Source organism: Podarcis muralis, chromosome 1 (genome assembly GCF_964188315.1).
Source record: "Podarcis muralis chromosome 1, rPodMur119.hap1.1, whole genome shotgun sequence".
NCBI lineage: Eukaryota > Metazoa > Chordata > Lepidosauria > Squamata > Lacertidae > Podarcis > Podarcis muralis.
Genome location: NC_135655.1, coordinates 103,962,493 through 103,988,761, shown reverse-complemented (window position 1 = coordinate 103,988,761; position 26,269 = coordinate 103,962,493).

Genomic DNA, 26,269 nt, shown 5'->3' with positions numbered 1-26,269 from the left:
GAACATTTCCTTTCATTTTCTTTATTAACACCCATAGGCTCCCATGGACCGCTAATTAAGTTCCCATATGATATTTCTTCACCGGGCAAGGATTTTTGAGTAGCTCAGTATGAATCCAGAAGCATATCCAGAAAGCACTTCTTTGTGCCTTTCAAGTTATGCAGGGACTCTGGACCCAGCCGTGTTACCAGATGTTCTTTTTTCATCGGCTGATAATGGTGCAATGGTTTGCCACTGCTAAGCTATCAGGCATCATTTTAGTATTATTATTATTATTATTATTATTATTATTATTATTATTACTACAACAAAGGCTACCTCCGAGGCAGTATCAACCTATGTGTTAATGGAGATAGATTTTTTTTTTACATTGCCGTAAATGTCAGAAACTTGGTGAATGTTGACATTTATTGGTAGCGCTTCATGTTTGCGACTTACGGGAAATGGCAGAAATGGTTGACATTTAGCAGTGCATCTCATGATTCTTCAGCATCCACATTCGCACGATATATTTAAAGCACAATTATACCACTTTAAGAGTCCTGGCTTCCCCCCAAAGAATCCTGGAGGCTGGAGTTTATTAAAGATGCTGAGAATTGACAGGAGACCCCTGTTCCCCTCACAGAACTGAAATGCCCAGATTGGTTGAGCAGTCAATCCATTTTCTCAGTGAACTCTGGGAATTGTAGCTCTGCAGGGAGAACACAGGTCTCCTGACAACTCTCAGCACTTTAATAAACTCCAGAACTCAGGATACTTTGGAGGAAGCTGCAGCTGTTAATGTGGTATTATAATGCTTTGAACAGCGTGGATGTGGCAAAGATCTCAGGGTCCCTCAGTATTTGTCCCAAGGCTGGTGGTGATAGTGGGGACTTTGGTGCAGCTTGCCAAAAGGGGCCTGCGTGGAATTTAGAATAGCCATTATGGAATCAATATTCATTTTATTATATGTATTTGTATACTGCAGCAAATGTATACACTTTGATCTAATTCCAACGTAAAGGCATCCATTTTTCTCATGGTCTACATTGTCACTGAAGCAAGAAATGACTGCAGTTTCAGAGCCACTTTTGAAACATGTTAGTTCTTTTTTAAATTTGTATTTTTCAGTTTTTAAATTTTACAACATACAAACATCCAATACAGGTACCCCATTAGACTCCCCCACCCTTTTGTGGTTCCCTCAGTTATAATTTTCATAATTCATCTTCTCCCTTGTTCCAATTATTATTTACTCCCTCGCTCTTTCTTAGTTAATACTTTTAACTATGAGTTTTAAGATAATCCTGCTAATTAATTGTTTACAACAAATTTTCAAATCGTTTACATAATTCCTCCATTCTTTATTAAAGATTGTTTCTTCCTGGTTTCTGATTTTGCCATGGTAAATTTTGCTTTTTCTGCATAGTTCATTAATTTTATCTGCTATTCTTCCTTGGCTGGAGCAGAATCATCCTTCCAATTCAGGGCCAGCAACACCCAGGCTGCTGTGGTTGCATGCATAAATAATTTTTTCTGGTCCTTACATACCTCTGCACCTAATATTACTAAAACAAAAGCGAAGCCATGTTCAGAAAGTGTCACCAGTTTCATGAAGATTAAATAATTTGAATCCCACTTCTGAAGAGGGGGAGTGTGTCAGCTCAAAGTTTGCTTCAGATCTCACCCATGATATAACCCAGGCATCAAGTATTGGCTGAATAAGCTAATATTTTGATAGCTTGACTTTGGATTCAAAAGCATTTCTCTATCAGCTATGCATACCCTAAGCTTGCAGCATATTGGATATGATGAATAAAAGCCCATTGCCTCCAATGTGAAAGAAATGTTTCCAAATATACCGCTCAATTTCCCACTGAGACCAATTATCTTAAATATTTAAATCTCTGTGATTTTTTTAAAAAAAGTTGTAAGATTTAATTTATTGGATGGGACTGCTATTCATTCTCTAAGGATTTAATTATAGATTGAGCTTTCTGTAGAGGGCAGAGGGTGTGCCACATGCATTCATCTATATGAACTTGATTAGATAATGTTTGTGAAACACAGTTTCACATTGCTGTGTTTGAAAATGACTTTGCTGCTGCCCATGTGGCAGAATTAACACAGGGTGATAAGACCTGTTCACATCAACAGAACCCTAATAATACTAAGAGGAAATTGAAACGACAGTTTCTGATAGGATTGAGAATTTTCTTCAAATGTAGCTCCTTTATACTTACCCTTTTTTATTATTTTACAAAGAAATAAGATAGGATCTTGCTAAGCCTATTTAGTCAGGAACATAGGAAAATGCTGGTTCACAGACTGTCAATATTGTCTACTCCAAGGATGGGGAACTTCTGGCCTTTTGGATGCTGTTGGAATACAACTCCCATCATCCCTGGGCCTTGGCCATGCTGGTGGGAGGAGCACATGGGAGTTGGAGTCAGTGAGCTCTGGAGGATGACAGGTTCCCCACCTGTGACCAGTTCCGACTGGTAGTGGGTCTCCCATCTCTCAGGCAGAGAGGTTTTTCACATCAACTGCTCTTTTTGATTGGAGATACCAGGGATTAGATATGGGACCCTGTGCATGTAAAACATGTCCTGCCACTCAGCCGTGACCCCTCTCCAACCATGAAGTCCAATGGGACTTGCTCCTTAGTTTAAAATGTTTAGGGTTGCAACCAGAATTGGCATTTTGGTAGTGGCGCCTGTTACGTACTGAAGTTCTCACCCTGGGCCAGCAGGGGAATACTGTAGATAGTTTCCACTCAGGTCCACATATGCAAATAAGGAATTGAAAGTGACGCTCAGTGATTGGATAGTTACAGAAAGTTGTTACTGTTGCTTTTGTAGTTGAGCTCTATATAAGCAGGTTGGCTGAAACCTTCAGCCCTGTTCTGTTCTGGCCTGTGAATAAACAAGAGTGGTTTGAAGAATCGCTGTGTCATCTGATACGTTCACCCACAACTTAACAGTGCCCTTCTTGTGGAATGCCTTCCCATCAGATGTCAAGGAAATACTCAGCAATCCTACTTTTAAAAGAGGCAGCCCTGTTTAGTGAAGTTTTTAATGTTTAGTGAAGTTTTTAATGTTTAATTCTATAATGTGTTTTTAATATTCGATTGGGAGCTGCCCAGAGTGGCTGCGGAAACCCAGCCAGATGTGCAGGGTATAAATAATATATTAATAATAATGATGATATTTCATTCTTTGTAGTGAATGGCTAAAGCCACTGCCCAGGCTCTGATGCCTTCTGCAAATAAATGCTAAACGGAAGTGAAATAGCATTTGACAATCTGAGATCAGCTTTCCAGATCTGAAAGCACAGCGTGTATCCAACTGAATTAAATCTGGGAGCATACATAGGCTGAAAAGATGGAAATAAGTCATAAGGGGTCTAAAATGTGCAGTGGACAACTATTTCCAGTGTTCTAATTTTGCTTTGCTTTCAGTCTGTGTTAAAAGCCATCTACTTGGATAGAGCGAAGAGCTGTAATTATGAGAGACAAGCGTCAAAACAATGTCTTAGACTTTCCGTAGGGACTTCACAAACAATAACCTCAGTTTATCGTGAAGTAGCTTGACTCAGCACAAAAAAACGAGTTCTCTAATCTTAGATGGGGGGAGGGGAACTGATCGATAAGAATCAGAGGGGGCTGTGGCTTAATGGTAGAGCACGTACTTTGCATGGAAATGGTCCCAAATCTAATTCCCAAGATATCCAGATAGGTCTGGGAGAGGTCTCATCTAAATCCCAGAGAGCTGCTGCCAGCCAGTGTAAACCAGGCTGGAAGGAAGAGGGCTGAATGCGGCCCTCCAAGGCTCTCTTTCATGCCACCAGGACTCTTTTCAGTCCACACACCTCGCTGCCCCTGCTTCACACACTCCTCGAATGGTTTTGTTTCTGGCCTAGCTGGAATATGTCTTGGACTCTGAGAATGTTATCTTGCTTCCTTAGATGGATGATAGTGCACGCGCTCTCTCTCTCTCTCTCTCTCTGTGTGTGTGTGTGTGTGTGTGTGTGTGTGTGTAGAACAGGGGTCAGCAAACCTTTTCAGCAGGGGGCCGGTCCACTGTCCCTCAGACCTTGTGGGGGTCCGGACTATATTTTGAGGGGGGGGGGGAATGAACAAATTCCTATGCCCCACAAATAACCCAGAGATGCATTTTAAATAAAAGGACACATTCTACTCATGTAAAAACACGCTGACTGTCCGCAGGCCATATTTAGAAGGCGATTGGGCCAGATCCGGCCCTCGGGCCTTAGTTTGCCTACCCATGGTGTAGAAACTAGCCTATGAAGATGAAACTCGATATTTTTCTTTATTAGAAGGTAAAATTCACATTTCATTGTTCCTTCCACATTTGCCTCTGGCTCTGCCACCACTAACAAGTCCCCCAATCTGCCACTGCCACCATGGCTGTCTCTCTTTATTGTTTTTCCATTTAATTGCTGTTATTTTCTATGATGTTTTAAACTTTATTATTTATTATATTGTGTACATCAATTTGAGACATATATGTGAAAGTTGGTAACAGCAGCAGCAACAGCATGGTATGTTGAAGAACAGCCTACAGACCAGACTTACAGGTTATAGTTTCTCTGCGGAAGTTGATTTTAACTTCCAACAGAATAGGAACAGGTAGAAATATCGGGCAGGGGTGCGGGAAGAGAGGAGAAATCTAATTATCCCAGATGATTGGTACCTAACAAAAACTGTCAGGAAACTGTGCAGAGAACTTTTAGCCCAAGGCTAAAAGTCAAACTAGTTGCTAACTATATCCACTGAGAGAAAAGTAGTTCCCAAGTGGAATAAAAAATAACTTGGAGCATATTTTTCTTGTTGATCTGATGGTGTGCTGTACAATGAAGAATTGATATAGGAAACATTTTACTGGGGTGGCTAAAGCTACAGTCTTTCATAGTAAAGATCCTTTTGAAACAATGAGTTAAGACAAAGATTGGGAAAAATATGTATAGGAAACCACAAACATAAATGCCAAAAAATGGATGGCATTGTAAAAATAATTGCCCCACTTTCCTTGAACTGATCTTTTGCAAAAGGAGAGGGTTCCTTTTCCATATATCCTCTTCCAACCTGCCATCTCAAACACGGGCAGTCACTTTCTTGTCTTGCTGGCACTTTCAGCAATATCCCATGATTTCCATTTCTTTTTATAGTAGCGCATTATTCCTGTGATGCTGATCCTCATCAAACATGACCTTTCTGAAGGTTTGCATTGCTCTGCTATAAATTAAATGTGAGGAACTTGGTTTGAGATTAGCAGTGGTGTCAATCAGAAATCTCTTCTATCACATCTGCTCCATTGCAGCCACAGATTGGACATTTAAGGAGCTCAGCAGATGGTGAAAAACCTCTCAAGTCAACTGACTTGCAAAGAACTTCCATTTGCAGCACTCTTAATGACCCTTTTCCCTTTTTCAGTAGGAGAAATTAGCTAAATTAAAAGACCAACAAACCCCATCTGTTCTCCAGGATACATGTCATTGGCTTACAAGTCCCAAAAATGGAATCATGTTTGTGAGCACATAAATTTTAACAGAGATAATGCTCCTGAGATCAAATTTAATCAATATCGTAAAGTGAGAAAGAAAATTAAAATGAACACAAATCTCTCTTTATGCCCATTTGGCTCCACTTTATTTACTTTCAGAGGTTTTTTTAAAAATATTAATTAATTTTCTATCCCACCCAGAGTGACAAACAAGAAAGTTGTAAAATGAGACAATAAAAAACCAAATGCAAAACATTGAAAAAATATTGAAATGTTTACACTGGAAGATCTATATGCTGCCTTTCAAATAATTTTCAAGGCAGCTTACATTATTTTCAAATGATTCTCAAGACGACCTCATATTTTTAGTAATAAGAATTTTTAAAAGCTCACATACCATGCGAACACAACCCAGCAGCCCTTAGTCTTCCCGCTGATGGGTAAGTAGCGATGGATGATTTTGATTTAGGTTTCTCTCAATTTCACTTCTCCTCTCCCCACCCCCTAACTTCCATTGCTTGGCATTTCTGCAGATCAGCATTTTAGGGTGAATTTCTCCCAATAAAACTGATATGCTGTTTGACCAATTAAAAGCAATTTCTCATGATACAATTCATCCCCCCCATATGCATTTTAAAGGCACACTTTCCACTAATATATGAATTCTTGTATACAATGGAGCTAGGAGGCTTAGTTTGCGGTTCAGAATCAAGTAGAGTTGTACCTCAGGTTAAGAATTGAATTTGTTCTGGAGGTCTGTTCTTAACCTGAAACTGTTCTTAACCTGAAGCACCACTTTAGCTAATGGGGCCTGCTGCTGCTGTGCGATTTCTGTTCTCATCCTGAAGCAAAGTTCTTAACCCGAGGTGCTATTTCTGGGTTAGCGGAGTCTGTAACCTGAAGTGTCTGTAACCTGAGGTACCGCTGTATCCGCTTCCAGAGTTAATGCTAAATACAATACTTCTGGCAAATGAGCCACCACAGCTGCTCAAGGGCTGTGAAAATTTCTGTCCTGGGCTTTTTAGACTCATCTTTCCATGTACTATCAGAAACCATTCACTAAGGCAGGGATGGCGGATCTGTGTCTCTGGATATTATTGGCTTACCATGCTGTTTGCCCTGCTGGCTGGGACTGATGAGAGTTGGAGTCTAACAAGCTGTGGATAGCCACAGGCTCCTCATCCTTGCCAGACTCCGGAGTCTGCCTGCCTCCTCCCACTCAGCTGCCCTACAGCTGAGGGGGGGGGGGCAGTGGGCAGACCGTTTGGGCAACAAGGAGAGATGTGTGGCTTGGACATGCTGCAGGCCCCGCGGTGAGTGCCTCAGGGCATTTTGTCACCCCCCCCTCAGTGGTGACACCCGGGGCAGCCCTCACCCACCGCACCCCCCTTCCTCTGCCCCTGCCCCTTGCACAAAGGAAACAGTTAAGGAAGCATATTTCCCTTGGTGGCTGTTGAGCTTGGTTGAACTGAATGGGGCAGTTTGGTTTAGTGAGGTGACATTCAAGGGCAGAAAGGAAGGCATGTGGGAAAGGGTTTACTCATTACTGTGATGTAATCTTGACTCGGGTCCCCTAAAACTGTTCTGTTTCCCCCCCTCCCCCAGAGCAGATAATCCTAAACACAGTATTTGAAGCTGTAGTTTAAAAAGTTGTGTCTAGTTTGACCTTGTGTCTCACTTTGAAACTCTGCACTTTTATCTTCTGAGTCTGGAGAGCAAACCCGTAATGTAGTATTTTTCCTTCAAAGCCCAGTCTTGTTTGAAGATTCTCACACGCTCAGCTGCCATACTAGCTACTTGGAACAATTTCATCCCTCCTTATGCTCTCAAATTACCATTTGTAACTGAAATATTATTTTAAAGCCAATAAGAAAGCAAAATGGCTACAATTGCCTTTGGTCTTCTCCAAGACTGTGGCAGCCTTATAATAGGGTTGCCCTATTCCAGAGATTCTCAACCTGTGGGTCCCCAGATGTTGTTGGACTACAACTCCCATCATCCCTGAGCTCTAGCCTTGCTAGCTAGGGGTGATGGGAGTTGTAGTTCAACAACATCTGGGGACCCACAGGTTGAGAAAGGCTGCCCTATGCGGAAGGGCAAAAAAAGAGGACAACGGGGGGGTGAGCACCAGGGCTGGCTCAGCTGCGGATCGGGAGCCTTCCCCCTCCCCGGCTGAGCTATACAAAGATTGCTTGCCTGCTACCAAACAAAAAAACCCCTGAACATTTCACCAAGTTTTAAAAAAACTCTCCCCCCACCCCGGGCCCAGATTTTACCCCCCCCCCCCAAAAAAAGAGAGAAGAGGATGTGTCCAGGAAAATCACAATATATGGCAACCCTACCCTATGATCACATGTCTTGCCTGATGGAATGACAAGATCTATATGGGTCCTAGATGTCATGCTGCAAATGCCTGCAGGTGGGAAACTAAACAGAAGACAAAAGCTTCCTTGTCAGCTAAACCAGGGATGGTGGGGTGGGGGGCGGACCTGTGGACCTCCAGTTGTTGTTGGCACCAACTCATGGCATCCCCTGACACCAAAGAGGAAGAGTGAGCAATGTTGTCTTTGAAGAAAGAGGTCATCATCTGCCTTTCCACCTCCTTAGGGCACAATGAAATTTAGGATATTGCTTCAGGATATCAGGTTCATTTTTGCATTCCTAACTATAAAGTTCCTTTTTTGTAAAGGTGGATTTTACTGAAGGCTTCAGTGGGTAGGTAATTTTTTAAAGGAATGTCCTTAGGACTAAGTCACACCTCATAGAGTTTCTGCTTATGATGCAGAAGACAAACTAATAATGCAAGCATCTGATATAGGGCGCAATTATAGGGTACCTTGGGGGAATATTCTAACCTTAAACCCCCCCCCCATGATACGAAATCTCTTTCTTTTTCTTAGAATACCTACATATGCTTTTGTCTCATGCCAGAAGATGCAAATAATGGCTATTCTTCAGATATAATTAAACAATTTACTGCTGGAGGCCTAGAATAGGATGCTGCCTGACTGGCAGACGGCAGTTGTGTGTAGGGAATATTCTCACTGAGCTCAGCAGGGCTAAACATGCTGAAGACTGAGCTGCAAGACTCCTATAATTTCCACAGTTCCTTGGGGAGAGGGATCAAGCCCAGCCCACCCATCAGGCAAGGTGAGGCAACCGCCTCAGGTGGCATAATCTACAGGGGCAGCAGATCCAGCCTCCGCAGAATGCATTGCCTGCTGCTTCCGCTGTGGCAACAATGACTGTAGTGCACTCCACAGCAGCCTCTTGGGGAATAGGAGGTGCTGATTGTGCCCTCCTACCCTTAGGGAGGAAATTATAGGGGTTGCCCTCTGGGGTTTCCTGGGCTCAGCAACCCCACTAGTGTGATTCAGAGCTGGGCCCCTTTCTCCCCCATGATGGTCTTTGATTCCCACTTCAGCCATTGTTCCTATCTTCGATCTTCTCTCACTCCCTTGTTGCCAATGTACAGTGGTACCTCGGGTTACATATGCTTCAGGTTACATACGCTTCAGGTTACAGACTTTGCTAACCCAGAAATAGTACCTCGGGTTAAGAACTTTGCTTCAGGATGAGAACAAAAATCACGTGGCAGCGGCGCGGCAGCAGCGGGAGGCCCCATTAGCTAAAGTGGTGCTTCAGGTTAAGAACAGTTTCAGGTTAAGAACGGACCTCCGGAACGAATTAATTATGTAACCAGAGGTACCACTGTATATCTTTATTCCCCCTTTGTGCCTAATGCAGATCTTCACTCAACCCTTCTCCCCTGGTGGGCATAGCACCATTTTGTAGTTTGCCTTAGATGCCAGAATGTCTAGGGCCAGCCCTGAGAGGGATTATATACGCCAGTCTGGGAACTATAGCTCTGGGAGACAAATGGGGGCCTCCTAACAACTCTCAACACCCTTAACAAACTACAACTCCCAGAAATCTGGGAGGGGGGGGGCTATGGCTGTTTAAAGTGGTATAACAGTGCTCTAAATGTATGGTGTGAATATGGCCTGGATAACAACACTAGACTACATTGCCATACACTACTCATTCCCAGACACCTTGCTGTGCTATAGAATGTCGATAGACTACAAAATATATTCTGTTAGGTTTTGTAAAGTCATGGGATGATCTTGGAACCGGAGGAGCCTCTTCCAGCATAATAAATGACACCTCTCTCCCCACTAAACCCATTGGGATACCATTGATTAACCAGAAGTGGGTATGTAGGTGCCATTCATATTATATATACAGTTTCTTGTATTTGTGCATTGATGATTAGTTTCCCCTCCCTCCCTCTGAACACACAAACACACCCCTTCCATGCATCACTAAAACATACCAAGTAAGCATAAAAGAATCCATTTCAGTCTGACTTTTGTCTAAATTAACCTGCTCATTGAACCAGAGACTCTGGGTAATTTGGATGCAGAACGAGTTTACGCTTGCAAATACCTGGGGAGATATCTATTATCATGAACATATAGCAAAAAGTGAAAGGAGGAGTATTACACCACTTTGCTGGCTGCTTAGTGTAGGTCAATCCTTTTATTTTCTCTTAAAACTGGTTATGAAGCAACTGTGATGAATTCCTGCAGATAAGATCTCTCTCTCCTGCTGCTTGAGCCCTTTGGAATTTTCTTACTTAACATCTGAGCCAGTGAGGTTCTGGGGGGAGGGGGAGGGGAGGTTGCTAAAAGCTGAACCACACCAGCAGAATGACAAATGAGCCCATTGCTGGAAACCAACCAATGTGCATCATTAGTGTGTTTCTGAAAATCTGAATAGCAATAAATATGTCTTAATGAAATAAAATTACCCCTTTTAAATAGATGCATCTGTACATGTAGACTCGTGGAATTGTAACCCTGCATTTTAAAAAGAGGAAATTTGCATTGCTGTTGGGCTATCAACAAAACAGAACAACATAGGCATGTTTTGGAAATGACAAATAAGGGCCTTCTCTGCAAATAAATGATGAGCACTCATTTTGGGGACATTCCTACTTGGAGAGCTTCATTAATTGTGGTCATCAGAGGTGAACTTCCCTCCAAAAGGAAGAGTTCTGGGTTCAAATAGTCCATAGGATAAAATGCATGGTCAGTGTCCTTCAACCTCTCGCACTGGACTAGAAGTACTGGGACATAAGAGATATGTGTCCTTTTACACCATGCAGCCGTTACATTTCCCTGCGCAGAGTTTCCAGATCAGGGGATTCTTTGCCACACACTGTTCACCTTGAATGCCATCCCTTTTCTAAGCATCTGTAGCTTGAGTACCAAAGATTCTGGCTACATACCTATTTAGCAATATCCTCTTTAAGGCAAGAGCACTCCATCTTTGTTCTCTGCAGTCATAATTCCCGCTTGCATAGAAGAGGAAGAAAGGAGAGGAGAGAAATGGTTCTCAGTTTCTTCTGGAAAGCACTTAAACTGTGGTGACCTAGTTCAGTTCCATTTATCTGCTCCTCTTTGGAAACATTCTTTCTCAGAAGTGTGAAGACAGTGATAAAATGATGAAAAATGACTCAGGGGTGGGGGTGAGGAATGCAGAAATGCTGTAAATACAACTTTTAATGGCTTTATTTTGTATCTTGTCGCAATACAAATACAGGCACAGAGGCAAACACACAGTGGTCATCAGAGTAGACAACCTGATGCTCTCTGTTCTGCTGCCTCTGTATCTGTATAGCAGGAGAAACCAAGGTGGTTGCTGGACTACAACTCCCATCATGACTGTCCATTGGCTGTGCTGGCTGGGGCTGATAGGAATTGTAGTCTTTGATGTTACCGCCACTATTTCTTCTTCTTCTTCTTCTTCTTCTTCTTCTTCTTCTTCTTCTTCTTCTTCTTCTTCTTCTTCTCCTCCTCCTCCTCCTCCTCACCTTTTCCTCCATGGAGCTTAAGGAGTGGTATACATGGTGCTCCCTCATTTTCTCCTCACAAGAATTCTGTGAGGTAGTTTAGGCTGAGAGGCAGTGACTGGGCCCAAGGTCACTTAGTGAGTTTCATGGCTGAGTGGAGATTTGAATCCTGGCTTCCTATGCCTGAGTCCAGCTCTCTAACCGTTCTACCACACTGGCTTTCAGTTGACAGTTTGTAATTTCATTGAGTTGGGGACCTCTCCCATTTGTTTCCATAACTCTTATGCACCGGTTGTGGTACTAGATAGCTCACCCCACCATGCGGAATTGAACTGCCAATCAGCAAGCTCAAGAGGCTTAGTGGTTTAGACCACAGCACCACCCTAGGTTCTGCTGCAGTGGGAAAGTAAGCAGAGTTTCATGAGCTCTGGCACCAGTCATTGTTTTCCGTGCTCTAAAAGCGGTTTATTCATGCTGGCCACATGACCCGGAAAAGCTGTCTGTGGACAAACACCATTTACCTCGGCCTGAAAGCGGAGATGAGCACTGCACCCCATAGTCAAATCCAACAGGACTTAACCATCCAGGGGTCCTTTACCTTTCTTTTACCTTTACCTTTACTGTTACTAGAAAGCCCATAACCAGTGGCGTAGCGTGGGTTGTCAGCACCCGGGGCAAGGCAAGTAATTTGCGCCCCCTAACCCGTGGATTTGCGCCCCCTAACCCGTGGATTTGCGCCCCCTAACCTGTGGATTTGCCCTAACCCCAGATGTTGCGCCCGGTGCGGCCGGCCCCCCCTGCACCCCCCACGCTACGCCACTGCCCATAACAACTCTGATAATACAAAACTGAGATACAATGCTAATGACAGCACACCACAAGCTACTATTAAGAAGCTCTGTTCAAGTGATGTGACCATGAGCTCCTTTCTAAAGTCCCCTCAACCACTTCTGCCATTGTGATAGCGACTGGCAACATGGCAACGAGAACCTGCCGATCTTCCAGAGCGTTCCGTGTTTGCATTCAGCCAGCAGCTGAACCTTTGCTGGGTTTTCTTTTTAATTGGCAGCTCAAGCATAACAAATGAAACAAAAGTTATATTTAGAGCTATGAGCAAGTCTGCATTATGAGGGAAAGAACATACAGTACAAGGAGAAATTCATTATTTATTTCTCAAGGCTCTTCCCTACCTGGGTATTGCCTTTCCATTTGGAAACATGCCAGTGGATTTTTTGTCGTTGCTGTTGCAAGGAGTTCAACGGAGCTCTAAAAGCGTTTCTTTCCCTTTTCTGCATTATTGTTCCTTGTGGTCTTCTTTCACAGCAGAAATATAAAGCCAGGTGAATCTGTAAGTGTTTCCCCCCTCTCATTTTATTATTATAATGTGCAGGATTTGCCTAACAGACCCTGTCAGCGGAAGCTGTTTCCCACCTCTCCTACCCCCCACCCCCCAGAAATATTGGCTTGGGGAGGAAGGACCCCAAAAGAGCATGCAGGGAAGCGGGGATGGTGTCATCTGGCAATCTAGAACATTTGTAATTAAATAAAGTTGAATTCTACCCTATGTCTTTTCACTGCCTGTCTACCTATCCTATCCAGCCTGGGACCCCATGGTGAAGGGCAGGTAAGAAAATAATAACAACAACAACAACACTAACTGTAGAAATATCTACCTATATACCCACCTGGAACCATTGAGTAGGACAGTATTTTGCAACCTGGTGCTCTCCAGATGTTTTGGACTACAACTCCCATCAGCCCCAGCCAGCACATCTGGAGGGCAGCAGGTTGGTGAAGGCTGGGGTGGAAATCACAAGGAAGTAGATTCTGGCTAAACATCAGGAGAAGCTTCCTAACAGTGGACAGAGTGCCCCAGGAAGTGGTGGGCTTTCCTTTGTTGGAGAAGAGGTTGGCTGGATACTGTAGTTTGTCACATCCTGCATTGAAGTTCCAGGGAGCAGATGGGGAGAGGGGACATCGTCATGGAACTGCTTATCCAAATCATGTTGGGAGTAAGGCAGGAGAGCAGTGAGATTAGGTCTGCTTTGGGTGCACAAGCACAGGCAAGCTGGTTTTCCTACTGGTGTTACCCACAGCACCCTGACTTTAATGCTGTCATGCTCCACTCCTGCACAGTCCAGGTACCTGGCAGCGACACTGGTGCTGGGAGGGTGGCTCTGTAGCAGCGCCCACCATGTTGACCGCTCCTGCCTCCATTATCCCTTCCATCTTTATGGTTCTATCTAGTTTGGTATCTACAGTTCCCAACATTCTGTCATACTTCAAAGTGACCAAACAATACCCGATATTACGTTATACCAATGAAGAAGAATGGCCATGCAGATGGGCATCATTTGGTTTCTCCATAACTACTGTAGGGTTACTGAAGGCAGACAAGACATTTAAATCCACTCACCAACGTTCTCCTCAAGTGCACCCATTTACCTTTGCCCATCTAGGTTAGTATTTGCCCTCCACTCTTATAGAGAAAGGAGAAATGCTGCAATTGTGGTTGGGACTTCATTTCCAGAGTGCTGTTTCGCCCCTGATACTAGGTTGCTCAGCCTTCATGGACAACACCTCTTAATGAGATTTATTTCCACATATGAGTGCTGAACAGGTGTGAACCGCAACCTGATCTTCTGTTAAAGGCCTCATTCTGGACTGCTCCACTTAGTTTAGCATAGTTAAGCTCTCCTCTATACAAAACTGCACCTGTACAAATCCAACACACCGAGAGACAAACATCCTCCCAAGATGCAATGATGACCACCAACTTGAATGCCAGGAAGAAGAAGAAGAAGAAGAAGAAGAAGAAGAGGAGGAGGAGGAGGAGGAGGAGGAGGAGGAGGAGGAGGAGGAGTAGTAGTAGTAGTAGTAGTTTGGATTTGATATCCCGCTTTATCACTACCCTAAGGAGTCTCAAAGTGGCTAACAATCTCCTTTTCCCTTCCTTCCCCACAACAAACACTCTGTGAGGTGAGTGAGGCTGAGAGACTTCAGAGAAGTGTGACTAGCCCAAGGTCACCCAGCAGCTGCATGTGGAGAAGCGGGGAAGCGAACCCAGTTCACCAGATTATGAGTCCATTTAATTAAGACCGTCTTCCACAAACTCATGCCACCCAGATGTGGTGGACCATAACTTTGATCATCCCTGACCATTCTGCCATGCTGTCTGTAGCTGATGAGAATAGCCAGTCATCAGGATATGGATGAAGCCTGGCTCAGCAACTCTTCAGGGATTCAGAGAGGAGTCTTATGAAGTTTTACTCACAGATGCCACAGTTCAAAGCCGGGGCCTTCTAAATTCCATGATCTACCACTGAGCTACAACCCTTCCGCTCGCTTAGCCATCTCTCTAATAAGGCCTGTTTGTTTTTCATTGGTAGCATTATTTATTTATTTAAAGGAAAGTTGAGTCACGTAATTTTCTATCCCATGGCACACTCTGGAAATAGCCTAAGGCTAGTGATCCAGTACACATATACAATAGATTAAGTCCTATTGAACAGAGTAAGGATTACTTCTTAGTAAAATAGGCATAGGATCGCTCTTGTCTGTGACTTAGAACTATGAAGAAAAGTATTCAGACTGTGATTTTTATGCTCTCTCCAATTTGTGACCAATTTTTTTTTAAATGCCTGAGTGTATCCTACCCAATTACTTGCTCGTATTTAGAGCAAACTGAGTAGGTGAGGAAAGAGTCTGCCCTTCTGTTTCATCTTTCAGCATCATACATCACTTAATAACAGGTAATTCTCACTTTTCAAAAGTTGGAGTTTCTTAGCAGTGAGAGGATTAGCAAAACAATTTACTTGCTTTTAGCCTATGCAAACTTATCCCTTTCAAGTTAATTGCTAACTAATTTTGCAACTTTGTAACTTTTCTTTATCAGGCAATTAACCTTTTCAAGCAAAACCATCAAAGCCCTTTTCTGAAGTCCCAGGTTAGCCTTTGATAGCTGACCTGCTTCAGGAAGCAACTTTCATTCTGTCCCCCAGCACCATATATTTCCTGTACATCCCTTCTAGTGGAGGAGCATGCACAGAATTGTCCACTGCGACCTACTTGGTGACACTTTACCTCTTCGTAATTAATGATAAAGGTCTAAAGGATACTGTCCAAGAAGAACCGCTCATTTGCTTATTTAAATGAGTGAAGATAGCACAGGCACCATGTTCAGCAAATTGCATCCAGCCTCAAAATAAACCAGTAGAAGTGCAAAGTCCATTATCAACAGTATTTATTATTTTTTCCACCCTCTGCATTCATGTCTGTCAATTTGCTGATCCAGCAACTGATTTCAAGACACTGCATTTTTATCTTCCCTAGCTCACTTTTTGCAGAACTGCTGACTTAGCAGAGATCTTTCTACAAAATAATTTAAACTTCACTAACAAAGTGAATGGTCTACTCCTGTAAAGGAGTAACTATGTTGGTCTTGGATAACAAAATGTTCGGTGCATACTCTAAGAATCTCGTAAGCTGATCTATTTGCAGACAACAACATTTCATCAGAAGCAGGTTGTATTAAAATAACTTTCTGATATTTTAATCAACACTGAAACCATTGATCGAAATGGTTTAATATTAGAGAAAATGACTGATTCGTGCCTGCCATCTACAGTTGTAACACAATTAGCACTTGTTTTCTTCCATTCATCTTGCAAACCAGTTTATTGTTATTTTGGGTTGCCATATTTCAAAAAGTGAAAATCCAGACAGAAAAGTTCTTGAGCTTCTTTTTGCAAAAATCTCGAGCTTTAAGGGAAATCACCCAAAATGCCACTGCTGACATGGGTTGCCATACATCCAGATTTTTCCAGGTGTTCCAGCGATTTTCACCTGGACACTGTTTCCGACACCCAATCCAGGAAATTCTAAACATATGGCAACCTTATCGTTGTTATTTCAAGTATTTATATGCTGTTTTTATTTTTCAAAAAATTGCAGTGTGGTTTACAAGGAATTCAAACAACAAAATTTAATATAGTCTTATTTTCATCATTGTTATTAATTCAGTTTCTTAACTGCTCTTCACCATAAGGACTCGGGTCAAATTACAGTGATTTAAAAATACAATGTTAAAATCCGTTTAAAACAAATTAGACTCAGGAGAATAAAGGTGTCCATTCAGGTGTCGAAGGCCAGGGCAAATAAAATCTATATTTAGCAAACAGTGGAAACTACCTAATGATGGTGCCAGATGCACTTATGTGAGTTGAGAATTCCACAATTTTAGGACTGTCACAGAAAATGACCTCTCCCAGGCTGCCTCCATTTTACTATTAAAACAGATAAAACATCAAAAACCGTAACATAGGATTCCACTCACTCAACACATTTCCACTTGTTCAGTGCCCAGACAAATTCAGCTCTCACTCACACACCTGTACCTTAGTCAGCTTGCACAAACACACATGCATGCCCACAAACATACTCTCCCTCCTTCCCAACAAGTATCAGTCATTGCAGGTCCATATGCAGAAAATCCATATCTAAACTTGGGCAGCGTAACACTCTGGGGCGAACACCAAATCTATTCTGTGACTCCACCAACCCTCAACAAAAACCTCATGTCATTCATTAAAAACACTCATTCACAAGAGGTTATCATTTATGGCTGAGGAAAAAAGCTCACACCCTAGTTAGCAGACACCAATTCTCAGCTTCCACCCGCTCAGTAGTCAGATTCCAACCATGCCCTGAGCAGTCCTAGTCTTTGACCCTTGGACAGCACCACACATCCCTACACTCAGCCCTGAAGCTGTGGTGACCAATAGACCAATTAGCAATATTCAATAATGGCACATTCCAAAGTAGCCCTAAAGCTGAAAACATAAAGTTCTGCTGGTGCCACCCCACCAAAATCTTTACACCAAAACCTAGAAATCTGGAAAGGACTTTCTGCTGAAAGCAGCTCCATTTGAAAGCTCCTTGGGCTGGAGGGTGAAACCCATCCCCTAATGGCAAGCTGTCACAGGAGCATGCCGATCAGTAAGCTCACAGTTCAAAGTTGGAGTAAACTATTTATTAGCAAAAACAGGATCTCTGCAGACCTGGCTGAGTGTCAGGCCTAATGAGCATTAGTAGTTCATTTCCAGTGGTCTCACTTGATGAAAACCAGTTGCTGAGACTGAAAGTCCCTGCCTCTTCACAGCAGTTTAAGTCTCCTCCTCTCTAGGGCTTTCCCCAAGCAATCAGAGACTGCATCCCCATGCAGCCAATCTCTCCTCTGCCCTTTTCATGCCTCTTCTGGTTCCGGAAGACAAGGAGGGATGGGAGTTTGTTGAAGCAGGAGGAGGGAGACACCTGTGACTCTTTACCAGCCTGACTCATCTCTGCCTCTTGACCTCCCTTCTCCCACTCACCTGCTTCAGCTTCTGCCTCTGATTCTGGACTTCTCTCTGCCACAGACTCTCTCAGCTCAGTAAGCCCTGTTAACTCTATATCATTGTCCCACCACCATTCCCTGGGCTCTGAACCTTCTTCGCTTGGTGGTTCTCCAGCTGGTTCTTCCCACCATTCCTCTGCATCCAACCAGTCCGTAACACAAACATAGTTTTGCTCTCTTTCTCCTTGCAGTTCTCCTGCTGGAAGTTGTTGTTGTTTAGTCATGTCCGACTCTTCTTGACCCCATGGACCAGAGCACACCAGGCACTCCTGTCTTCCACTGTCTCCCGCAGTTTGGTCAAACTCATGCTGGTAGCTTCGAGAACACTGTCCAGCCATCTCGTCCTCTGTCGTCCCCTTCTCCTTGTGCCCTCCATCTTTCCCAACATCAGGGTGTTTTCCAGGGAGTCTTTTCTTCTCCTGAGGTGGCCAAAGTATTGGAGCCTCAGCTTCAGGATCTGTCCTTCCAGTGAGCACTCAGGGCTGATTTCCTTCAGAATGGATAGGATTGATCTTCTTGCAGTCCATCGGACTCTCAAGAGTCTCCTCCAGCACCATAATTCAAAAGCATCAATTCTTCGGCGATCAGCCTTCTTTATGGTCCAGCTCTCACTTCCATACTTCACTACTGGAAGTAGTGCTCCATTTTTAAAGCTCCTGTTGAAGCGATCTGAGGCCCAGTTCCATGTGCTCCACATTACTGCTGCACATATCAGTTGGGTGCACAGAGGTGCTGGTGCTGAAGTCCAAACAGGGCCTTCCAGCGCAAGGTATTTTAGTGCACGTCATAAGTTGTGCAGTAAAGGACAACATACTGAACTGGCAAGAGGCAAAGAACCACTCATTGGAAGGGGACATGCCACTCCATGTTAGATATCTGACTCCCAACTATGGGTCTGTCCATAACTGTATGGATATCATCAGTCAGATTTAGCAGAGACATATATTGGCTAATGGTGAACAGGCCGGTTTGCCTTAAAGTAGGATGGGGATGGTTTGTTTTCCCAACCTCATTATCATCTGCCCTAGTTCCCTTTCTGCATAAGAGGGTTGTTTTTTATATATAAAAAATGCCACAAGCATCGATTAAATTTGTACTGCTTCTTCTCTGTAATCTTTGCTATTGTAATGAGAATGTGCGGTAAGAAGGAACATAAAACAACCATTTTAAGCGATGAGAAAATAATTTTCAAGAGGTATGTTTTGAATGATAATGAGAAAATTCTCAAAATGTAATCCATAATTGGTCTGCTTTGCATTTCTGCCAAGAGCATTACAACAAGGCTCTTGCTTTTTTTAAAAAAAAAATACAATAAAGTGGTACACTGATGACATCAGTCATTTATATGGGGTGTACAATAGAGGTGTGTGTGTGATGCTGTATAACCATTTGGACTAAGTCCACTCTGTTACCACAGAAGGGGACGCTAGGAATTTGCATCTTCCTAAATTCACATCTCCTGACCCAATACGCAAAGTGAAATGCAGCCAAGCTTCAAAACCTGAACTCATTTTGCAATGTAGTTCTCCAACAAAACAAAACAAAACAAAAGTGTACAAAGAGCATGCATTGCCTCTTTCTTCAAGTTCTAGGGTCTTTTCTTACATTTGATGCGAGACATTAGTGCTGTTTACAGAATAAGGTTGGGGAAGAAGAAGGGGGGAGAGAGGGGAGAAAGGGGGTTGGGGTGGTAATACTTAGTGTATTTTCTGCCAGTGTCACTTGCTTATGATATTTTTCCTTGATGGTGAGAGAGGTTGGAGGCGCCCAGAGCATGGCTGGTTGTCTTTAGTTGACTGGAGTGAGATTTGCTTGCATGTGAGGGGGGAATATTGGGTCAAGTTAGCCATATTGATTCATATGCTCTAGGTGGGTTCTTGTCTTGTTGGGGTGTGTATGTGATAAAGGGGACCCATACCGGTGTGAAGGCGTCCTCGTGTTAGTCTTAGTCTATAGATTAACTTTTCTAGTAAGGCTGTTTCCCATACAATTTGGTACCAGTGGTCCATGTTCACTCCTGACACATCTCTCCAGGGTCAGGCTATAATGATTCTGGCTGGTGAGAGTAGGTGGGTTATAATCTCTTTGTAATGTGAGTGGGCATTATTATCCTGGAGTATGTTTAATAGGGCCAGTTCTGGGGTGACTTCTAATACCTGTTTAGTTATTTTGCTTATTTCTTGTAGGACTGTTGTCCAAAAGGGCTGGATTTGGGGGCATTCCCACCACATGTGAAGGCATATGCCTATAGAGGTACAGCCTCTCCAGCATTTTGGTGAGGTTCATGGGCATATCAGCATATATTGGTGAAAATAATGTACAAAAATACACCATATTAGGCAAAACTCCTAGCCAAAAAAAATGTGTATATTAAGTAAAATTGTGTACCAAAATGTTTATATTAGGAGAAATGTGCATGAAACCTTCATGCAGCCTTTCTCTTTTTAAGACATACTGATGTGGAAATTAGGTAAACTGCACTTAAGGCCAGACAAATGATAAACCAAGAGAAACTGAAGGAGATGGATTGGTCCATCTTTTCATGTACTGTACTAAAAATGCCACTGTTTAATAGGGTCAAGAAGACCTGTCATTTCAACACTAGTTAATGCCTGTGCACTACATTTCAAGTGAATTTCTGTCCAGTATAGTAGACTCTGAATTTGTAATATGGCCAGTAAGTAATGAATTATGAAGTTATGAAAGTTGTAGAATTTGTGTGACAATAAGAATAAGAAGTGTGTGTAGACAAAAATGTGAAAATGCTGTTTGGGGGCATTTATATTTTGTTGCTCTTGTTTCAAAACAAAATTGGGAGAGCATGGTAGTCAGGTGAAAAGGACCCAGGGTTAGACCACAAGCTTAATGTGAATCAGCTGCAATTAAATGATGCATCAACAGAACTACATTGAGTGTCAAGGGAATAGTCTTGTCCCCATGTGGAGTACTGTTTCTAGAGCTAGGCACTACAGTTTATTGACAGGATATTGACAAACTGAAATGTCTGCAGACAAGAGTGACCGACTTGATAAATGTGATTCTGACTAAACGTTAGGAAGAACTTTCTGATTATAAGAACTGTTTGACAGTGCAACAGACTACCTTGGAAGGTGGTAGACTGTCCTTCACTTGAGGTTTTCAAACAGAGTTCAGATGGCCATCTGTCAGAGATTCTTTAGCTGTGAATCCTGTATTGCCAAGGGGTTGCATTAGGCAATGCTTTGGTTCCAACTCTACCATTCTGTGATTCTGCCATTCTACGTCTTTGTAAGTCACTGTCTGGGACTGATAGGATTTGGAATCCAACATCTGGAAAGTTGCAGCTTCCCTGTCCTTGTTCTAGGGAATAAATGGGTGAATGGCACATTTATAATTTTACTTCCAGCTGATTGCAATAGAGCAATGCTCAGATGCAGTTCAAGGACCCTAGTGTCCAAAAGCCCACTGTATGGATGAAGCAACCTTTTTCTACACCACTGCCAACTTTCTTTCTTTAAAGTTCTGCAATGGCACAGATACAATCCTACAGATCATGTGACGACGTGCTTGAGTTGCACCACAAACAGTCTTAACAGGGAAGAATCAGAAGTGGCCTCTGCATGTTGGACTTAATATGTGCTCTGTTCTGAACTATAATAGTTAAATGATGCCGTATGCTTCTCTAATTAAGACAGAAACAGCAACTGTTGCTCCTTAACTATCTCGTCCTTCATCAGTCTATTTAGACAGATTTAGCTAATTTGGGCAACTGGTGTTGCTAAGCAACCAAACTACTCTTGTTTTTCCTAGCAGCCAACAACACTATTCTTGAGGCAGATGTTGAAATCCTCCATCTCTTCCCATCCACCTCCAATTAAATCGCTGAAATCTCCCCGTCCAATGAAATTGTCTAGTGATTACCAAAAACTATATTAGACTGATTCCTGAGTGAGGAATATGCAAAAATCAAGAATGAAAGCCTCTGCAGGACAGCAGGTGCAGCAGGTTTTAGTTTCCTTTTTAATGAAACATGTTCACTTTTTGCTATGCAACAACAGGTGACAATTTCTCATCTCTGATGGTTATACACCCTCCCTCCATACACTGGAATTCAGTCCCCCCCCCCCCCCACTTACGCCTGCTTCAATCTCATACTTCTGTTTTCTGAATTTATTCGTTAAACAGTCTCTATATATATATTTTAAAAATCACACAGAGTGTTTCTGCTGCTGTTGTTAACATCAGCTTTGTTGGGAGGTATGCATTTTAACAGGGTCGCTCAATACATTACTGTTTATGCCTTCGATGAACTAATACAGGGGTAGCAAAGCACTAGCCTCTGGGACTGATTTGCCCCTGCCAAGCAATTGTATTCCCTACCCCAGTTTGGTTGCAGTACCTCCATATGATGGGGGTGGCGCTGTGGTCTAAACCACTGAGCCTCTTCGGCTTGCCAGTCAGAAGATTGGCGGTTCGAATCCCCACAGCGGAGTAAGCTCCCGTTGCTCTGTCCCAGCTCCTGTCAACCTAGCAGTCCGAAAGCACACCAGTGCAAGTAGATATATAGGTCCCACTGTGGCAGGAAGGTAAATGGTGTTTCCGTGCCATTTCTGTCAGGGTGTTTCATTGCGCCAGAAGCAGTTTAGTCATCCACATGACCCGGAAATCTGTTTGTTGACAAACGCTGGCTCCCTCGGCCTGAAAGCGAGATGAGCGCCACAACCCTTTGGGGCCAGGGGTCCTTTACTGTTTACCTTTAGAGTGGTACCTTGGATTAAGAACTTAATTCATTCTGGAGGTCCATTCTTAACCTGAAACTGTTCTTAACCTGAAGCACCACTTTAGCTAATGGGGCCTCACACTGCCACTGCGCAATTTCTGTTCTCAACCTGAAGCGTACTATTTCTGGGTTAGCAGAGTCTGTAACCTGAAGCATCTGCAACCTAAAGTGTCTGTAACCCGAGGTACTACTGTACATGTATGCAACATGGTTTGTATTACAATGGCAAGCCTTTTCCAGACCCTACGAGGGATAATGGAGTATGTAGTAGTAGTAGTAGTAGTAGTAGTAGTAGTAGTAATAGTAATGTTGGACTAGGGATGGTGAGATACAAGTTCATATCTTCCCTCAGCCATAAACCCTGCTAGGTGACCTTGGGCCAGTCAATATCTCTCAGCCTACCATACCTACATATGTGAGAAGAAACTGTGGAAGGGGAGTGAGAACCATGTAAACAGTCTTGACCACATTGGAGGAAAGTTGAGGGTTGAAATATAATAAAACCAGTAACAAATCATGGTTACACAACTGCTCTTGGGCCTGACTGTCTTATCTTTGTACCATTTATTGTACCCATCATACACCATCTTCTACATTTTATATTTGATTTACTGCAACAGATCAGTACAGCCTTGGACTTTTATTTATTTCCAGGAAATATTTACCTGTTTGTCAGAGAGTGCTCTTCCACCATCACTCTGTGTATCCCTTCAAAAACACTTTGACTCAGAAGGCTGCATTTTGTTTGGCTGGTAAGGATCTTGCAAATTAGGACAAAGCGCACTTGAGAATCTCTTGACAAAGCCTCTCATTGACGTAGACAAGAGTATTTCACATTCTTCATACCCTGATGTGAGACCTCCAGAAATCATTAAATGCTCTTATCTTCCTCTGGTTCCTAATCTAATCAAAGCAACATTGTATCCCCTGTTGAACGCTAGAGAGAACCTTGAATTTTGGGGGGTGGGGGTTATCAGTAGTTTAAACTCTACCCAAAGTTTGTTTGGGTAGAGTTTAAACTACCCTCTCCCCTGCTTGTTAGGTAGGAAAAGACAATAGCCTTTCTTTTGTTCACCAAAACCAACATTCCACGACCACCTTTCTCATTTGTGACTCTCATTTGTGTGATTGGTGTTGGATTCCTGAACTCATTGAATCCATTTCCCTGAATTCCTCCTGTGCATACTTTTTGAGTTTTGCCCTCGGACACTCTGCCTAAGTTCTGGAGCTCCTGGCTAGATGTTCATCCTTGCACCTCCAAACTCCTGGGGATTCTGGGAGAGACCTTGATGGAATAAACTAAACCTGACTGAACCTTTTGAGTCTCATGACAATGAGTGCTCCTTTTCTGTACTCTCACTTGCAGTTGACCCTTCCTAGTAAAGATTTGTTGTGGCCTAGGAAAGCATTTTTTAAAACTTTTTAAATTTTATTTTACCCTGATGCTAAGTGCAAACATGCACAAACACACAGACCACCTGTGTCTCAGACAGAACATAAGGAACGAAAGGTATAATTCTTTTTCTCTCTCATCTGCCAACTTTCCAGTTCTTATTGAGATTCCTCTCATTTCCCACTGGTTGCCTAAGCAAGCCCAGTATTGCTTCCTTGGCAGCATCACTTATCACTGCCTCCTTTGCGACAACTTCAACCATTAGCTATGAAGTTACCATTTGGCTGCACTTTGTCAACAAAGCTCCATTATCATTGCTGCAAAACTCTGGAAAAGCTTGACCATGTCTCAATTGCTCTCCAAGTGGTCACTCCACTACCTTGACTGAACAATCTCAAATTGTTTATTGTTGCATAAAAATTATATAGAGCTTGGTTATTATTTTTTTAAAGCACACTCTCAGAGTTGCTTAAAAACCTCAAATTATGCATTCTGTGTTCCTGTATATTTGGAAAATGTGCTAATTTCTGGGCACTCTCTACCAGTTAAGTAGCAGCCTGCTCTCCAGCAGAACAGGGCCAGGATCATATTGGGAAACAATTCAGCAAAGATATATTTGAACTAAATTCTCCTCAGTCATGTTCTTGACAGGCTTCCCAAGGAAGCGAAGTAGCACCCACCCAAAAAAGCCAGTATTGTACTAATTAATGTTTTCAAGACAAAAAGTAACTGGTCTGAAGTCATTTGTGGCAAGGGCAAATGATGATTCAGTTATTATTAACTTTAGCATTGGCAGATTCCATCAATGTAGATGTATTTTATATTATGATTTTTAATAGCAAATCTAGGGTTGCCATATTTCAAAAAGTAAAAACCAGGATACCCTGAAAGTTGTTGAGGGAAAATCCGGATGTATGGCAGCCCTAAGCGAATCTTCATATATATGACCATTGGAATATTCCACCAGTCTGATTTTAATAAAAAGATTCTTTTTCTCTTTTTCTTTTGCTACTAAGCAGAGAAAATGTCTGAGAGATAACATTAATAATCTATTACTTTTCAGCCAGCAAAGACACTATCTTTCCAGAAGACTTTTATCTTTTATCTAAGCACACCTTTAATATCCGATACACCACATAGCTCTCTGCAATGCAGATAACAAAGCATTTGTATGCAAAGTTGAAATGTTATTATCTCCATCTTCCTTCATAGGAGGGTTTTTTGATGTTATCTCCTCACCTACTGAGCTATAGTAGAAAATTATTTTAGCAAAGCCACAAGGCAGAAAGATAAATTTCAGGGAAATGGTACTTACCCTGTAGAGGTATCATGAGACTCCCCTTCTAAATTGGCCAAAAGAGTCTTAAATCCTTTTAGTGCAAGTCTACGCAGAAGTGTCTCCCAGGAATAGCCCTAAGCAGTTTGGCTCTGCTGCATTTTTGACCAGACTGTTTGTTTCACATAGGTCTGTTTTCCAGTTTGGCATAAGACTTGGTCTTAGCAATAACACCAGGTCCATCTCCTGCCACAGGGAGTGACAGGAATACAAAACCAACAATAACAGAATCTTTGACAACAGCAGCTAAACTAACTGGGGCAACAGAGATGTGCTATATTGTGACATCATTTGGCCATGCCATATATCTGACTAGAGAAGGCAAGAATGTGTGTGTTTAGGCCTCAAAATCCTCTTCAGGTGAAGAAGGGTGTTGACCAGGCTGTATGTGGAGATACACTGTAAATATGAGGAACCTCGCTTCTTAGCTTTGCTTGGTCAACAGTGCCAGACTTTTTACTCCTTCTACTTCAGAGCCCAGCTTTTAGGTTTCAGCAGGAGAATGCATCCATACTGGCTGCTCATATGTAGCTTCAACCTGACACTGGAAGCTGCTTCTGGATTTAACCCTCTGATGACTATCAAAGATGAGAGGTAAAAGCAGTTCTGGTGGCTACTGCAAATACAGAAGGAGGACAAAGGAGCCGGATTGTCAATACTCCAAATCCTTCTATACATCAGAGTGGAAGCAGGAAGCCCAGAGCCTTCTAAATTCTTTGACATGCCTCCCCAGAAGGGAGATTCAACCAATCCAAGGATGCTGTGCCTCTTGCACCATGGCATGAACAGGTGACCTTTGCTGGCTCGTTTATGCTCCAGACCAAGGATTGTGGATAACAATGCCACCATCAATGTATCTCCTCCCCGAGGCAGTCCAAGAAGAAGCCAAGACCTTTTTGTCAGGTTAGCTTTATGCCCAGTTATAGAAAAGGTGAAAGTTAAAGGGGGGGGAATGGTTTTGAGTCAGGGAGAAAGTCCTGCTACAGATCTCTGTGACCTCCAGGGTCACAGTTATTTGAGTCTGTT